Source organism: Triturus cristatus, chromosome 10 (genome assembly GCF_964204655.1).
Source record: "Triturus cristatus chromosome 10, aTriCri1.1, whole genome shotgun sequence".
Lineage (NCBI taxonomy): Eukaryota > Metazoa > Chordata > Amphibia > Caudata > Salamandridae > Triturus > Triturus cristatus.
The window spans coordinates 239,326,972-239,344,498 of NC_140593.1; the positions used below are offsets into that span (position 1 = coordinate 239,326,972).

At 49.1% G+C, this 17,527-nt stretch overlaps 1 protein-coding gene across 1 annotated transcript in view; it reads left to right on the forward strand.

Moving 5' to 3' along the window:
• The first annotated feature begins 15,384 nt into the window (after window positions 1-15,384).
• C1GALT1 (core 1 synthase, glycoprotein-N-acetylgalactosamine 3-beta-galactosyltransferase 1) overlaps window positions 15,385-17,527 on the forward strand; it is a 145,762-nt gene continuing 143,619 nt past the window's right edge. Inside the window, exon 1 of the mRNA XM_085630876.1 lies at window positions 15,385-15,516. The gene's annotated coding sequence lies outside the window, so the exon portion shown is untranslated. The remainder of the gene's footprint in view (window positions 15,517-17,527) is intronic.

Here is a 17,527-nt window from a genome sequence, read left to right on the forward strand (position 1 = left end):
TTCAAGGTGGCGGATAGTACTTTAATTTAGGAGTAATCCAGTGCTGGTATTCAGACCATGTACTAAGTTAGGTTGTATAATTCAGAAAGTTCATTCAGGCCTTTGGTGGCAGAGTTGAATTTGAGAATAAGCATGGCTTCTGTTCTAGAGAGTTTCTGCTCCAGATCGCCACCTCTTGTGTCTCTATTTACTTTGGCGATTACTGTCCATTTGAGATCTTTGATTTGGTGGCTGTTGGTTCGCCAATGGTTTACCAAAGGGGCTGATATAACATTGTTGTTGATTCGAGACTTATGTTGTGACATTCGGATTCGAATTTCTTGGCTAGTTTTGCCTATATAGACTAAATCACACGGACATCGTATGGCATATATCACTGATTTACTTCGACAGTTGGTAAATGATTCGTGTTTCCAGTAGATCTGGTTGTGTTCAAAGAGGTCGCCTTCGATAGTCGTGTCACAGCATGCACATGAGCCACATTTGCGATGGCCCTGAATGGGTTGTAATCCTACAAAATCCCGCACTGTCGGTGTTTTTCTTGGTGGCATGGCTGCTCGGATGATTTGATTGGCAATATTGCGATCTTTTTTGAATGCAAATAAAGGATTTTGCTTTAGTGATACGTCTAGATTTTTTATTAGATGCCAGTTCTGTATAATGCATTTTCTCATTAGATTGGAGTTAGGACAGAATGTCGAAACACAGACGATCCTTTCTAGTGGATGGCTCTCTCTCTTTTTTAGTAAATCTTCTCGAGGTGACCACCAAGCTCTTTTCATTGATCGTTTTTAGAAGTTTCATGGGATATCTTAACACATACAGAACAAGACGGACTAAGCATGAGAGTTATGCCTTAAATAGCCACGTTTTAAGCCCTTTCTAAATTTTATCAGGGTAGTCTCTTTTTTAAGCGAGGTTGGCAAAGAGTTCCAGAGTTTAGTTGTTGTAGCAGTGAAACTCTAGCCACCCCATCTAGCCCTGCTAACTCTAGGAATAATTATGTTTCCATGTTTGGCAGATCTAAGGGATCGTGCCGGAATATATGGCTTAAAGAATTTCACGAGTTGCATTTGCCCTCGGTTGATAAGGGATTAAAAGGCAATGCAAAGTGATTTAAACTGGATCCGCTTGGCTACCGGCAACCAGTGAAGATGGAGTAAAGCTGTGGAGAAACACAACACGCAGCTCACAGCTCGAAACTAGCCGCTGCTGCCCATCAGACGCGTTCAGGAAGCAGAAGGGGTTAATGGCTTACCACGCAGCTGCCATGCGTTCTCGCCCATTTGCTGACCCATGGCCGCCTCTCACTGTTGGGATAGAGCTCAGGCAGAGCTCCCACTGAGAGGTAAGCCTGCCTGCCCGCACAAGGAAATGGGAGTGTCAAGCCCCCCCCCCCCCAACCCCGCCTCCGACAGCCTCCAGAGAGCAAGGGCTGCCGGGAAGTTAAGATGGGAACTTTCTTTGTGATGTCCGCTCAGGAAAGGCTGCCTCTCAATACTGGGATAAAGCTCAGCTAGAGCTCCCACTGAGACGGAGCCTGCCTGCACAAGGAACTGGGAGTGGCAAGCTCCCTGCCTCCGACAGCCTCCAGAGATCAGGGGATGCCGGGAAGTTAAGGGGAACTTTCTGGGTGATATCAGTCCGGGAAAGGTTTATAGACCTTAATATAGGAATAAAATATCAGGTAGAAATTATTTTTAAAGCCTGGGGAAAAAATTAAAATTGTTCATTGCCTTTGCCTCATTCGCCCACCCCAACCCCCACCACATGCAGCAATGTAAACTTAATCATATTTCAGCTCTTGACATTTACATATCCATCTGAGGCTACAGTAACTCAAAAACATGAGACTACATCGAATAGCCGTCCATCACAGCTTTGCCTTTTCATGAAAAGAGTAGACCTTCTCGCGTGATCTGCATTTTAACAAAAAGCAGTTCTATCAGAGAATATTTCCCCAGAACTAAAGCACTGAACATAAAATGTTTGAAAACCTTACCCTGAGCAGATCTGGGTCGACCAGCCGGGGGTAGCATAGATAAATGGACCAATCGATGGGCAGTCATACAAAAGTGCTAAGGGTGGAGTGGCCTTTCAAATGTTTTTCCTGTCTCCCCCTGGCTGGTGGCAGCCTCTCTGTTTAGACTTATGTAAATGTGGTATTGTTTTCTAGCTGCTTTAGTGGTATCTATTTTGATTCAAATAAATATGCACGTTGTATGTTTTTTTTGTGCAGCCATATTGTCTTTTGGTTTTAAGTATTTAATATCATGTAGTTTCGCTTTCAGTAGACCTCACAACCCCTCAGGTAGCAAGCATAGAAACTTTATGGAATCTTTACTGTTTTTCGTTACTGGTGACTCAATTTTAAACATAGGAACTGTGGCAGGAAGCTAATAAAATGCAGGATTCAGACAAGTGTGACTGGACCGTGCAAACTATTTAAGAACTGTCACTGATTAAATGATGTCCTTATCACCACCCTGCAGGAGTAGACCAGTTAGCCGTCTTCCCTTATTGGGGGCATCATTAGTGTTATTACTTATTATTGTAGATAAAGACTGTACTTGGGCCACAAGGATCGCTGAATGCACTTCGGAACATTTGGTTGAGGCAGCACATCTCAGCACTGCATCGGAGTTCAAACTTGACATACTTCATAAGGGGATTTCGTACGTACATGGTTGCATGTTCCCTAATGGAAGTTAGGGACAGAAAGTTCACTGGTGTCAAGGTGGGTAGCGGCCTGAGATGCCGACTTTGGGGAAATTGGCCACCAGATTCAGGGGCCGGCGGCAACACTCTGTGATCCTTTGTAGATCACCTAATCGCCCAGTGCGGTCAATTCAGCGCCTTGTTCCCACGCAAGAAGGCACACAAAGTGCAATGTCTGTCGGGCTGCAGTCCTGGGCAGCATCCGACAGGGCCAAGAGGCTAGAATGCGGGCTGCATATGGATGCCCCGACAGAGGCCAGCAGCCAGTTCCAACGTTAGGGCAATGCATCCACACCTATGGCAAACTTTGGGGGAGCGGCCTTAAGAGATAACAAGGGTTTTAAAAGACTCTGCTGGAGAGTTCATTGTTTGGATCAATATTATGTGGTTCAAAGCTATCTCCTCATTGAGCCAAGTCTTGAGCCAGCATAATATCGGGGCCATTTTCACTTTGTCTAATACATAATCCAGCCCCATCTCCACATGTATCGAAAAAGTAGGTGTTGACTGTGGCACAGATAATAGGGTTCTTAGGAATGTATTTTCCACCACTTGGATTTGATAGTCTTGTGAGCTATACCCCCAAATCTCAGAGCCATAAGTGGCTATCGCAAGGCACTTTGCTTTGTAAACCTTTAAAATGGCTTCCATGGGTCTGGCTCCAAGACGTTTTGAAAAGCCCATTAGGGCTGATGTAGATCTGGCGAATACATTTCTTTTTAATTTACAGTTCATAAGCTGCGAACTAATATAGCACAGTGGGCTATGGGCCACCATGAAAAAGTCCTGACAGAACGGGAAAGTATTGGTTAGGTGGGTAGGTTTTCACCAGTCTCTAAATATGAGGGAAAATACGATATGATAGCTGGAACCAGACTAATGACCTCTAGCTCTATACCAGTTTGTTAGTATTACTGAGCGATGGTATTTTTGGTTAAGGATGGTATGTGGGGAATATTTGGTTCAATCCAGGACTTGCGCAAAGCCGCTTAGATGTTACATTGCCTACGGGAGAGTAGGATGGCTGAAAACTTGCGTCCACTCCTACCAGTAACATGGGGCAATCGCAAAAGCTTGCTGGGGGCAGCCAAAGCTAATCACGAGTTACAGTGATGCAGAGGATGAAGGTGAGCTAGGCTACACACAATACCGATAAAATAGAGACAAACTGGGGCCATCTGTAAACAACGACCACGTGCAGGATCACATGTGCATGGTAAAGAGGGGGAGCACAATATCCCCAAAGGGAGCTGGGGATTCAGTCAACCATAGGAGCTGTGTCAGTAGTTAGAACCTCATCAGGCAAGGACTAATAGCGGCAAAGTACTGGGTGTACCCTGTACTAAGACACAGTAAAAAATGCAGCCAGTGGACCAGGAGCACAGTCTGAACGCATTGGAGGGGGCTCTTTTTGTCCAAAGAAAGGATGGAGGCAGATGGTGAGCTAGGTCTCACACAGTAAATGAGGGAATAGATGCGAAACATGGCAACCTCGGACAATAGCCCCTAGTCTGGATCGCAGGTTATGATACATAGGTAGAACAGTACTCCCAAGGGGACTGCATCGGGCTAGAGTCATAGCATTATTAAACTTTGAAAGGAATAGAAGGATGGATGCAAGGGGTAGGCTAGGCAATCACAATGAAGAAGAGAATACAGGAGGGTGTTGTAATTGAAAGTCCATTAGCAGAGGTGTATAATCTAAGGTTGGTTTATTCAAGCTTAGTTACTGGGTAAGTTTCAGGTAAGTAAGTAGATGATGGTAAATAGAAGATAGCCCCACCAGGAGCAGCCTTCCTGCTACTCAGCCTGCATACTCCAACGTACACTAGGCACATCATCAGGCACCCATGCATTCTATGACATCACCAAACATTCAGCATTCCAATCATCCCCAAGCACTGGGAAACGTAGCTAAGGAAAAGGAATGGCAACAATGAAGGTATAACAAAGGGACCAAGGCAAAGTACGGCAGCCCCTGGGCCGAAACATGGGTCATATTACATGAGGTGAACAGGATTTCTAAGGGGGCACATCAAGGCTCAAGTCATAGCCAGAAATTAACCTTGGTCATGAGCATATAATTTAGGAATCAGGGCTTCAGATTAGGCCCTTGGGAGGGGCGATGGCACAAGCCTTACCATCTGGATGGATGAGGCGGGCAGAAAAAGAGCTGAAGTCGGAGAACCCTTTCTCTAGGGTGTCCCCGGGGGTAAACAGATGAAAGGTTCAGCTGCCTGGCAGAGAGCGAAAGGTTCCCCCGGAACATCGTAGAAGAGCTGGAACTTATTTTCTTGTGGGCCTGAGGGGAGCTGTCAGTGGTCACCAAACCACATCCAATGTGGAGGGAGTCACAAGGTTTAACAATAAATATCTTCACATAAGGATGTAAAAAGGGCAATTTCTTGAACAAGGTCCTTGGGATGCCTTAATGGCAGGGACTCTTAAGACAAGTGCAATTGCCCGAACAAGGTCCTTGGGAAGCCTTACGGCAGGGATACTTGAGGGATAAGGTAAAATGGTCAGCGCGGGGCAGACATGGCACTTGCTGCCAAGGCATGGACACAGGGCCACGAACGCCATACATTCGGTAGCACGTTGAAGCCTCAAAGCCGCAACCCGCTGTCACAGCAGATGAAAGCAACGTATGACAACCTGGAAGAGACATCATGACTTTAAGGCTGATGCATTACAGAATTAGACAAATTATGGTCATTAAGAATGTTACGGGGCGGCTTGCGTTGTAAAACGAGATAAGCCAAAATGAGCATCTTGATGACCAATGACATCATGACAAGTGTGTACCAACGTATGATGTGAATAACCTGCGGCCGTTCTAACGCCCCAAAGGTTCTGGTGTATATAATTGATGGGAATGGAAGAACGATGGGAAGGCCACAAGAAGCTCACACAGCTGAGGGGGTTGTACCGCCGACCGGGAGGTACAGCCAACCCTAGAGGGAAGGCGTCTAACCCCACCCGTGGGTGGCAGACAGAGGGCGTGGCAGCAGAAGGGCACACGAACACGACAAACAGGAAAAGGGTCAGCGAATGACCAGGGCAGTTGCAATTCCAAAGTCCCTATCAAGGAGGAGAGGCATAGCCACGAGCATGGCCATAAAGGCAACCGGGACAAGCTGTCCACAGGTTTGTCGCCAGAAGAAATTGATCCCACTCACCTACACCAGAGAATGAGGGCGTCGCAGCTGCAGGGAAACAAGGGGGAGGAAGTGGGAGTCACAATGTTTAACAATAAATATCTTCACATAAGGATGTAAAAAGGCCATTTTCCCGAACAAGGTCCTTGGGATGCCTTAAAGGAAGGGACCCTTGAAATAATTGCAATTGCTCGAAAAAGGTCCTTGGGATGCCTTACGGCAGGGACTCTGGAGACAAGTGCCCAGACAAGGTCCTTGAGATGCCTCACGGCAGAGATACTTAAGGGATAAGGTGAAATGGTCAGCGCGGGGAGGACACGGCACTTGCAGCCCAGGCATGAACACAGGGCATGAACGCCACACATTCGGTAGCAAGTCGCAACCATCTGTACCAAGTGACAGAAGTAGAGCTGTCACAGCAGATGGAAACAATTTATGACAATCTGGAAGAGAACTCTTGACTGTTAGGTTGATGCATTACAGAATTAGGCAAATTATGGTCATTAAGATTGTTACGGGATGGTGAAGAATCCTCCTTAATAAATACGATACGCGGCTGTAGGTTCTTTGAATTTATTGAAATAAGGAGATCCAAGTAAAGTCGTTGCAAACAATGCAGGGCTTCAGGCTTGAAAATTCAGCTATCCTTTCCGTCGTCGGCGCCAGTGAAGCATCCTCCTCAATAAATACGATACGCGGATGTAGGTTCTTTGAATTTATTGAAATAAGGAGAGCCAAGTAAAGTCGTCTCATCAAGCCTGAGCCAACTGACCTTCTGTGGAATCTGGACCACGCATGTAGTGTTCCAGATTCCATACCAGGAATGCAGAATACCAGAGATGGCTTGCGTTGTAAGAGTAGATAAGCCAAAATGAGCATTTTGATGACCATCAGCATACACGCCAATAGACCCGAATCAGGCGGCAGACTACCGATTTTTCAAGCCAAAAATTGATTTATTTTAGCTGTATTCCGCCTGAAGTGCATTTTCTACAATAGAAGTCAATGGGGAATTTTCATTCTCCCGATTTTTCATTTTAAATCTCCTACGTCCCTGTCCTAAAATGTTGGCATGTATGCATCAGGACAAGTGTGCACTAACATATGATGTGAATAAACTGCGGCCATTCTAATGCCACAAAGGTCTTGGTGGATATAATTGATGGGAATGGAAGAACGGCGGGAGGGCCACAAGATGCTCGCACTGCTGGGGGTGGTTGTTATTTGTGATTATTTGGATACTCCATATCCATCCAAGGACGAACAGCGTGATATGCCGCTGACCGCGGTCCCCGCAGGGGGCCACTCGGCGGTCGGCGCCTTAGTGGCCCCGGGGCCCCGGTCACCCCTCCCCACTCCCTCCCTTCGGGGGGGGGGGGGTCAGGGACACAGACTGGTGCCCCCCTCCGTGTCAGGGCCGGAAGTGACGCGCAATGCGCGTCACTTCCGGGCCCAGGTGTGAGGGGGAGGCTATTTAGCCTTCCCCACCCTCACTGGCGACCTCTTTTGTCGCCCACCTCGCCTTTTCGGTCGCAGTCTCTGGCTCCTTCTTTCGTCGTCCTCGCCGCTGCGATCCCGGCCCCACCGCCATCTCGAACAACGGTGAGTCTTGCTCTACCCTTTCCGCCCCGGCCCGGTCCTAGGGCAGTACCAGGTCGCCGGGGCCCTGTGGCCCGGATGGCCACGGGCGGGGAGGGCGCAAGTTGGGCCAAGAGGGCTCAGGGCCGCAGACACCAGCAAACATGAAACCTTCCCAGCTTCATGCGAAAGGGGCCCCGTGATAATGTGATGCAGTGTCGTAGAAACGATCGTTTGTGCTATAAAAATGTAGAATGAGCGGCGCTCCCTGGGGAAGGTTATTGCCCCCTTCCCAACGGCTACGAGGTCGGGAGGGGGGCTCGTGTAGTGGGCGCCCCCCCATACGTTGTTGTGTGGGGGCTGAGGTGGGCGGGGCCAAGGGGTAGCCGTGGCTACCTGATAGTTGGGGGCGGATCTAGGGTAATCCGTTCCGGCCCGCGGGATCGCGTCCGGATTGCGGGGGAGGAGAGTTGGCCTAACCGCTAGGGCGTTCGACCTCGAACCTGGGGAACTGGGTTCGAGTCTTTGATTCTGTGCAAATCACTTAATTTGCCCGGGCCTAACAAAAATGTATGTGCTCTCATTCTATTGTATTCCGAATGACGCGCCTAGTGCCTGCATGGGGTAGGAAAACAGGGCACTCAGGTAAAGCGCTCCAATACCTGTGGGCCGATGGCGCGCTACATACATATGGCAACAGGTAATCGTGGCTGCCCATATATGCGTGTCACGATGCCAGTGCAGGCATTGCTCGCGGGTTGTTGCTCCAAGAAACTCGAGCTCACAAGATTGCCTTGAGAGCGAAGCGCCCAGTGCCTACACGGGAGAGAAAATGCGGCACTCGTGTGAAGGGCATCAATACCTTAACCTCAATCTCCAATAACTGCGGCCTTTTTCCCGCTGCATAACGGATACAGGCATGCCCAGGTTCGCGATCTCAATCGGCTTTGTGCGTTTGAATCCTGGGCCCGCGTCCGCATTCTGTGATTAGGGGCGAATCCCGTGCCTAATATTGATTTAATGACGGTGCTGCGCGCTACAATGTCTTCGGGCCGCGCGGCTGCTCGATAACGAATAAAGGCTTAGAGAGCAAACCTTTAGAAAGGCCGTGGCTCATGTCCTCAATCAGGGGGGCGGGGTCTTCGAGTCTCGGGCCCGCGTCCGCATCGTGCCTTGTAGGAGAGCGATTGTGGTCTGACGGTTGGCAGGAAACCAAGGTTCGAGCCTAGTGGTCGACTCCACATCCTGTGCTTCTGGGTGAATCACTTAATCTCCCCGCGCCGGAAAGTAACGGGTGTTCATTTAAAGCGCCGTCATTCCGTCGCGCTGCACAAACCTGCATTGAATGAATAAGGTAACCGATGCTCCTGTAAAGCACCGTCATACCTTCGCGCAGTACAAACCTGCATTAAATAAATATTTTGATTTCCTGCCGATTTTGGTGCTGGTAACCAGGGTTCAATCATTCTCGGGTCGCGTCAACATCCTGTGATTCCGGCCAAATCATTTAAGTTCCCCATGCCTGAATGCGTAATGTAAATACGGTGCTCGTGTAAAGCGCTCCAATACATTTGGGTCGAGTTCGCGCTATAAATAGGCAACAATCTTCACAACCTTTCAAAGAGGTGCAGCTCCCATCTTTTCGATCGGTCGTCGTCGGGTCTCCAGATTGCGGTGAGTCTTGCTGCACCCACTCCGCCCTGGCCCTGTCCCTGGGCAGTACCAGATCGACAGGGCCCTGTGGCGCGGTGGGCCACGGGCGGAGGGGGCGCAAGATTAGGGCGAGGGTGGCGACTTTAAAGGGCAGTGACGCGGTCCGCCGGCCGAATTTATCGGTGTACCGAGGGACATAGCCCCGATTGGTAGAGCTCCTGATGGGGCGCTGCCGACATTGGTAATAGGAAACGAGGTTCGAAGCATCGGCGTCGGCAAAACATCCCGTGATTCTGGGCTCTTGCAAGCGCTTCAATGCGTTCGTGTGGAGCTCGCGTGATCTGGGGCATTCAAGCATGTTAATATTGTACTGCGAGACTTAAGTAAGGCGCCACAATACCTCGTGTCGATTTCGCGTTCGAACGCGATTGAGGTACTGAGTTACCAGTGCCCTGGGTAGGGTCAATACGATGTTCATGCGCGTGCATGGGGGTTCGACGGCAAAGAAGCCGCACACCCTGCGCCGTGGGAGCCGTTACGAGATTAGCGTCGGTTCACGGCCCTAATACACCAGCACTGCAAGGCTGGGAGCTGCCTGGGTCCCCGCTGATCGCGGGTGGTGCAACACCTGTGGCACTCCCTGGTTAAGGTTATCTCCCCCCCCTCCCGCTGCAGTTGGGGGTGGGGGGGGCATGCAGTGGGCTGCGGCAGGCGCAATGGACCTGGCGCGGGGATCGTTTAGTATGGTACGAATCTTGTAAGCTCCCCGTGCTTGAATGTGTAAGGTAATAAGGTTCTCAGGTAAAGCGCTCCAACACCTTCAGGTCGCGTTCGCGCCATATAATTATGCAAACATGTATTGCTGGCTTCCTATAAGGCAGATAAATGATACAAGTGCATGCATTGTTCACATACGCGATTACGGGCATTAATAAACCCCCCGCACGTCAATGGATAATCTGGTGCGGTACTCGCATGATCTGGTTCGGGGAGCTGGTAATATGGTATGAATGTCTTAAGCACCCCCTGCGTGTAGATGTAATGTAAATACGGTGCTCATGCAAAGTGCTCCAATGCCTTCCGGTCGAGTTCGCGCTATATAAATATTCATCATGTAATTGCAGGCTTCCTATAAGGCAGATACATGATACCAGTACATGCACTGTCCACATCACGCGATTACGGGTATTACGAATCCCCCCCCCGCACCTCAAGGGTTAATCTGGTGCGGTGCTCGCGTGACCTGCCACGGGGATCGTGTTATGGGTACTAATCTCCTAGGCTCCCCGTGCCGGTTTGTGTAATGTAGATACGGTGCTCATATACAGCGCTCCAATACCTTTGGGCGTCAAGTTCGCGCTATACAAATATGCAACATGTATGTGCTGGCTTCCTATAAGGCAGATACTTGATACAAGTGCAGGCATTGTTCACAAGATTTTGCTCCAATACCTTCCGGTCGCGTTCACGCTAGATAAATATGCAACATGTAGTGGCTGGCTTCCTATAATGCAGACACATGATTCAAGTGCATGTATTACTCACAAAAATTTGCTTGTGCCCACATTCGCGCGCATTAGGTGATTCCGGGCATTGCGACGACTCCTGCACATGAATGGTATTTGGTCGGTGCTTGTGTCCAGCGCTCTAATAATTTTGCGCGCATTACGGCTTGAGCTAATCACTAGTCGACCGTGCCCTAATAGGTATGTAATACGGGGCACATGTACTGCACTCCCAACACCTTCGGGCGGGTCACGCTGTGACTCTGGACAGATAATTATTATCCACGTGCCTGATGATGTATGTATATCGGTGCTCATGAACGGCGCACCATTACCTTCGGATCGAGTTCGCGCTGTGGTTGTGACTCCGGGCAAATCACTGATCACCCCATGCCCAGATATGCATACGTGCTGCTGGGCCTGGTCCACCTGGACCCCCGAGGGTCGCGAATATGCACGGGTGCTGCCGGGCCTGGTCTACCGGGCCCCCCCGAGGGTCGCGACTCATGATCACACTTCCGTGCCCGAATATGTATGTAGATACGGGGCGCATGGACTGCGCTCCATATACCGTCGGCCGAGTCGCGCTGTGACTGCGGGCAGATCACTTAATCTCTCCGTGCCCGATTATCGATGTAAATACGGTGCTCATGAACTGCGCGCCTATACCTTCGGATCAAGTTCACGCTGGGTTTGTGACGCTGGGTAAATCAATGAATATCGCCATGCCCGAATATGTATGCGAGCTGCTGGACCTGGCGGCTCATGATCTCACTCCCGTGCCCGAATATGTGTGTAAATAGGTTACTCATGCACAGCGTTGCCATACCTTCCGGTTGAGTTTGCGCGACATAAAGGTGCTAATTACAGCAAGGGTCGCGCAGTCCGATCCTGACCACACGTGACCACGTGTCGCTCGTCTCCAACCTTTTGCTTACGGCCTCGCCCTCCCAGGTGCATCAGTCCTTGGGCAGGGCGGACCAGTGTGGGGATAGTCCTAACGTAGAACTGTCATTGCCATGTTAGTAACAGTTAAACACGGGTCGCTGCCGACAGTCTAAAAGAGGTATGCTTAAGCCCGCAACTCGGCCCCGCCAACATGCTTATGTGGGCCGCCTTCTACGGTCACTGATATGGGGAACTCACACATATCTAACTGTAACCTAGACACCCGGGAGGGTGCCTAGTCGGGCAGGGCAACGCAACCGAGATAGAATGGTAGTTATTATCTAATGCTAAAGGAAGTCTGGATTGAGCCACTAGATGGGTTAGATATGGGTGCAGCTCAGTGCCCCTATCGCATTGAATACGGGGACGCACTGACATAGCGGCAAAAGAATAAGTGGTCACCACATAGCGCATCACTAGGGCCTAAATCACGGCACAAGGTTATCGGCGTGATTGTCCAAGTGGTTGCGGGTGCGCCGCTCGCGAGCGGATTGCAACCCGTGGTTTACCTCTGTCTCAAATCGACCGATAGTTCATGGTTAAGCCGTTGGCCTGCAGAATACTGAGCTGGGCACCATAACCAAGAGTTAGGCCTGCAGGAGGAGTAGCTGAAGGAACAATATATGAATAGGTCCAGATGTACTTTGGGGGGTATTCCCCTGCAACCAAAGACAGATTTAAGACCTTCCACCCGGCTTGTGGGTGGTATGGTTGTTATATAGCAAGTGTGCGGTCGTTCAAAGTTTGGTAAAGACCACGTAGAGCCCCAGGGCATCTGGGCATTATTGACCGTGCAGCATTCGCTACGTTCAGAATAGGGCCGGTATTTGCACCAAAGTTTCCGGTTGGTTCCACAGACTTGTCTGCCCCCAAGGTTATCCTCTAGGGGTAGAACTTGAGACTAAGGGGGCATTGCCTGCTTCGGCGGCACAAATAAGCGATAGTTACGCCGGGATGGAGTTACCATGTTGGTCCTGCCACCACTGGGTTCCCCCCAGGTGTTGGGATCAAGTTAGGTGGGACCGCGAAGTCTACGGTTCTTGGGAAACTTCCTGCAATAGGGCATTTAGCAACAGATAAGGTACCAGCGTGTGAGTATCAGATATCTGCTTTCCAGCAGCACCGTACCCTGGGAGCACACGCGTTGCCCTAACTCTGAGGCCCTCCCAGAGGGAGCCGGGTAGCAAAACAAGTGAATAGGCTCCTTAGGCGGGCCTCTGGCCTTCAGCTGGGTGTAATCAAGGAGCTATAGCTCAATGGTAAGTCTTGTGCCTATGGTTGTCAAGGGTCTCACAGGACAAGGGTTCGAGTCCCGCAAACGCTGTCAAAGTGTCATAAGGTGGCAAAATTTCAAACTCATCTTTTCGGAATCACTGGTCGCGTACGGCAGCTGCAGGAGACTGGGATCCTGGTTTACGGACACTTTTACCGCGCTATGGGTGCTGCTGTCCCAATAATTGGGGTGTCAGCGGGGCAAACACAAGGGGACATTACGACAGCGCGCAATGCTTAAGCCAAACAGATTCCCGAAGCTGGTATGCATAAGGGATCATCACTGAGGGATCCGTAGGGGCATAATTCCTATAAGGTATAAGGGATGGTGGGCAGGGGCAAGAGTCGCCCCTTGCCCATGGCCACGCGCTGGCAGTTAGGTGCACTCCCGTGCCCCAGGTTAACTATCTGAGGGGACTGTACAAATGTTAAGTAAAAACCTTCTCGTCATAATAGTCAAAGCGTCATAATTTCCAGCAGCACCGTGCCCTGGGAGCACACGCGTTGCCCTAACTCTGAGGCCCTCCCAGAAGGGAGCCGGGTAGCAAAACAAGTGAATAGGCTCCTTAGGCGGGCCCCTGGCCTTCAGCTGGGTGTAATCAAGGAGCTATAGCTCAATGGTAAGTCTTGTGCCTATGGTTGTCAAGGGTCTCACAGGACAAGGGTTCGAGTCCCGCAAACGCTGTCAAAGTGTCATAAGGTGGCAAAATTTCAAACTCATCTTTTCGGAATCACTGGTCGCGTACGGCAGCTGCAGGAGACTGGGATCCTGGTTTACCGACACTTTTACCGCGCTATGGGTGCTGCTGTCCCAATAATTGGGGTGTCAGCGGGGCAAACACAAGGGGACATTACGACAGCGCGCAATGCTTAAGCCAAACAGATTCCCGAAGCTGGTATGCCTAAGGGATCATCACTGAGGGATCCGTAGGGGCATAATTCCTATAAGGTATAAGGGATGGTGGGCAGGGGCAAGAGTCGCCCCTTGCCCATGGCCACGCGCTGGCAGTTAGGTGCACTCCCGTGCCCCAGGTTAACTATCTGAGGGGACTGTACAAATGTTAAGTAAAAACCTTCTCGTCATAATAGTCAAAGCGGGCAGGCCCAGGATTGTGAATAGGTGTAACCTTCCCGCTGGGGGGCGATTAGTTATTGCACATCTTCACAGGCCCCTTTATTTCAACAGACCATATCCGATTAGGATAGCGTCTAGGGATTGGGGACATAGATGGGGCCATCTACAACTCCAGGAGCTATAGCTCACTGGTAAGTCTTGGGCCTGTGGTTATAAGGGATCTCACAGGGTTTGAGTCCCGCGAGCACTGTCAAACTGTCATGTGGTGGCAGAATGTCAAACTCTTCAGTCTGCAGGGATGGTTCCCTTCCAGCTAGTTGCAGGAAGCCCTAGATAGGAGAGGTGCAGGTAAGACTATAGCGGGTTGGTGGGGGGCCCTGGCTGCGACGGTTAGCCGCCTCCAGGGCTGTGGCGGAGTTACAGGGCGATCTGGAAGCAGGCCGGTACAAAGGGTACCTCTGCGCGGCACCACGTGGTGCCTGAGCCAAAACGAGGAGCCTCCAGAGAGGTCCCGGAAGCCGGTCGGCGCCCCGCTAGTCCTGCGGGCGGTTGTGGGCCTGAACAACCGGGGGCTTGCTATGCGACGCTCCGCCCCGAGAGGGGGGGCGTGAGTAGAATTTCAACGGCACGTGATCGTTAAAAGAATCACTTGGGGGGCAGCACTTGCGGGTCGTTCCCGCGCTGCCCGGCTCATCAGGCGGGCAGGTGAAGTAGATGGTCGCCTACCCTTGGATCGCCCGTAAGATAACCCACCCATTACATATACTGGAATTATGTAATAAACCTGCAGCATTTGTTACCCACTTACAACTGTTTCTTGTGTTTCATTGGGTAACCTAATTTGGGGAAGGGGGGAAAGCGGGGTGCCCCTGGGGGTACTATGTTATTCAACGATCTCACAACACCCTAAACAGTAAATGTACGAAGAAAACAGTTTAAAATGTTTTTACAGCTGCCCTAAATAGCCCGACTGATAATTTAACAAAAACAGAGAGGCCATGTTATCAACGAATACAGATTATGTTATACAAAGTTTTTACATTTTTTATATAGCGCGAACTCGACCCGAAGGTATTGGAGCGCTGTACATGAGCACCGTATTGACATTATATATTCAGGCACGGGGAGATTAAGTGATTTGCCCAGAATCACAGGATGTGGACGCGACCTCGACGCTCCAACCCCGGTTTCCAGCACCAAAGTCGGCAGCGTAGCCGACGGACTCGCCTATCAGATGGCCATAATAACCAGAACTGAGTGGTGCTTGTAAACACCCAACCAGTTACACCGCCTGGAGCGCCGGCTCGCGCGCGGCCTGAGCAAAGCCTTCCGGAGCAGCTGGACTGTTGTTTCCGATGTTGCTGTTGGTGCGAATTCGTTCCGGGATGGGCTGGGCTTCTTACATCTGGGCGGGCCACTTTTCGCCAACCAATCGTAGGATTAACGGGAAACACAGCCCGAAGCTCTTCTTAGCACCGCCTTTTTGGCATGTCACTCACCGAAAGCCTAGCTAGTTTCAATTACCTTCCTCTGGTCTTCATTTAATGAAGTTGACTGAAGTAGGAAGCACAGCACAATCATTCGTAAATCTAAGACCGTCTGGCGGAAGGTAAGGCCGTCGTTGTGTGTTTCCCATATAGATTGCGAAGGTTGGTATGTAGAGAGGAGTTAGCTTGGTGACACATGAGAAAAATTCCTCATGTTTTGGGAGACGGTTTCCATAATATTTAACCAAAGAGGGTGATTATTTTTTTTATATCTCGCAAGGTACTGTCGAAGATTGTCTTCCTTCTGCAGGCAGTGCTTTAAATGTGCAGGTACTGGCTATCTCCACTTCTTTAAATTAAGAAGGAAAGTACACTTCTTTAAATTAAAAAGGAAAGTACTAGCCCTTATGAGCAGCGCCGCAATACTTTTAAAGGAGAGGTTGAGGCGCTTCTCAGTAGCACAATTAGAGAATGAAAGGCTGAGTTGTACCTATTAGGTGCATTACACCCTGAAGTATCTAATCATTTATTTCCCTAGCCCGAATGTATCGGCTGCCAAGATAACTTAATTAGTGTAAGAAACTGCTCAGCGATCTGTCTGCACAGCAATTAGCATGATAAAATACTGAAAATATAACTAGGGTGGTTAATGTACGTGCTACAGAGATCTGTTACTGTATGTAATCGGATGGACGAAGGAAACATTTTAAACTGTTAATGTGCCTTGTGAAGAGCATTCATTGCACCCCGCAGATCACATGTTCAAATCTGAGTACGATATTAGAGTAGATTTCTGTATTTTTTCAGCGATCATTCACGTGTAATAAGCACATGTGCAGTGTGTTATTCACCAGCTTTCAACATGTGCACATACAAATCAAAATGGAAGTGTGAATGCGCCATGAATAAACGTTATTTTCATTGCCTCTATTGAAGGTGGGATGTGCAGTATCATACAACCAGCAATTACTGTGGTCTCCTCTTGTTCTTCTTTATTTTCTCGTTTTTAAAACAGTAACTGTGTTATATAGGGTTTTCTCTTGATCAAGATAACAGGCATGGTGCATCATTGTTTCTCCGGATGACCTACTGAGTCTGTGCAGACATCTGACACCCATACCAAGGCACAAATCTTGACAAAAGGGATTGCTTATTGTTATAGATGACAGAGTGGGCTGCCAGCATTTTTAGGTCTTGCTTGAGAAAGAGCATACGCTGTTTCTTTCTAGACATTTTGTTAGCTTATGATTGGCTTTAGAGCCCATTGCTTACCATTGGTTGGCTTTATCGTCACTCTCATTTTGTTGCTTATCTTTGGTTAGCCGTTGCTGGCTTTACTTCCTTTTCATTTGTTCATCCCTCCTTTGAAGCATGGCCTAAGTACTGCTTCCAGGCCCAGTGAGTGCCCTTTCGCTGCTCGCTCTTTTAATCACAGGCCACTTTTTTTTCTTTTAAGTCTAGTACTCCAAAAGTGTGAATATGCTTGCAGTCCATCTCCTTCCCATTCTTTTTCCCTCCTCCCACTAGTTGTTGCCCCGTCATTGTTGCTTGCAACATCAACCCCCCTCCTGCATGGTTTATCAACCCCTTCGTGACATTCCCCTGCCCCTCCCCTGCTTCCCCTAACCCTCTCCCCTATTATTGCTTGCCTCTTACTCCTGCCAGAAAAAAAGCAGTACAATGTGGCCCACTCTGGCTGTCTCATAACAATTGTTTCCTAACTTTTAGCTATAGTGCTGTACAACATAGCTAAAACACATTGGCAAAGCCAATGGCTTTTGCATTGATGAGACCTTTTGGCTTTTCCAGTGCTTATTTCTTTTTCTTCCATTGATCTTGGATTAGGTTTATAAAGAAAAGCTTGATAGTAGTGCACTGTTTCTAGCTATAAGCTAATAAACAAATTGAAATCCAGGTGACTGTATTCAATAATATAAATATGGACTTGCCAAACAAAACAAAACCGGTGTTGATATCACTAATAGGCCGAGTTTATTCTACCTCAATTCAATGCACTAATCGTTTTCAGAGACAATAGCACTTCTATGTGTAGACTGCAGCACAGGCATTAAAATTACATAAACTTATTTAATTCTCTTCTTAATTAAAGTTATCTTTTAAGATCATAATTTA